We start from the raw sequence: 1,320 nt of genomic DNA, 5'->3' as shown, positions 1-1,320 counted from the left end.
TACACACACACACACACACACACATATATTAGTCGAGCAGTATAAGTACTCTGTTATAGTATATACCTTATTACAAAGTTACTGTCAGTTACACACATGGCTGACAAGTTATCAATATTGCCAAGTGCAATAGTCAACATGAAACCACTGGTAACATTCTGACCAGTTTTATGCTATAAGCAGTACTATACCGCTCAACGTCATATGTATATGCATGTGAATGTGCGTGTGTGCGTGTGTGTGTGTGTGTGCATGTGTGTGTGTGTAAGTAGATAGGCAGGTTTGTATTCTACAGGCCTTAAAGATTCCCCTTGTATTAAAGTTATGATCACTCAGTTTTATTTTTTTTTAATTTCAAAATGCTTTCCTTTGGCATAATTTACATTAGCTGTCTATATGCTTTAAATAAGTAGATAATAATTCCCAGAACATAAGAAACTTTCATATTCTTATGCCAAAATGTTTCTGATTGTCTTGGATTAGTCGGTAGGCAAACGTTTGTGTATGCAGATAACACACACAAATATGAAATTTGAATTCAATTTGACCAACTCTTATGTTTGTTGAAAAAAAAAATAAATAAATAAATGAAAAATATCTAAAACTACCATACTTTCAACCGGTAACTTCTCAATCAATCAAATAAAGTTGACAAAAAGTTGAGTTTCTTTTTAAAATATTGTATAAGAATCTAAAATATGTTGCTATTTGGTCAGGTTTGTTATATGTATTGAATGACATAAAACAATAGGAACTGGTTAATTAAGATACATGAAAGTGTTACAGAAGTTACAGAAACAGATTTATATTTTCCTGACAGCAGAGACAAAAATCTAAGCAAGAATATACTTTGGAAAAAAAAAAGAAAAGAAAAGAAAATGATACAGGTAAATTTTTTATTATATACCTAGTTTTAAAATATAAGGAGACAGCTAAATAAAGAAAAAAAAGAAAAAATATAGAAATTTATATAAGAATCTGCAGCAAATCTAAAGGGTATTCATGCTTGATGTATGCAGGTGAAGGAGGAACTATTTGAAACAAAGTAATAAGTAGAATAATTTAAAAAAACAACAAAAAACAAACAAAACACCACCCCACCAAAACAACAACAACAAAAAAACAGAACAAAAACAAAGCAAAGAGCCAAATCTATGGAAACAACACTAGCCAGTTTCTGGCTAATCTAATTCCTTACATGCCCACCCTAAAGGACCCATTTGACACAATTCCCAAATATCATCGAGACAGTATATCACAAAAGAAAAGGGCAACAAGAAAGGAACAAATAACAGCAAAAATAATAATTGTTTCTAACAT

This window comes from Octopus bimaculoides, chromosome 19 (genome assembly GCF_001194135.2).
Source record: "Octopus bimaculoides isolate UCB-OBI-ISO-001 chromosome 19, ASM119413v2, whole genome shotgun sequence".
Classification (NCBI taxonomy): domain Eukaryota; kingdom Metazoa; phylum Mollusca; class Cephalopoda; order Octopoda; family Octopodidae; genus Octopus; species Octopus bimaculoides.
The sequence above is the reverse complement of the archived record's forward strand: the minus strand, read 5'-3'. Positions refer to the sequence as shown.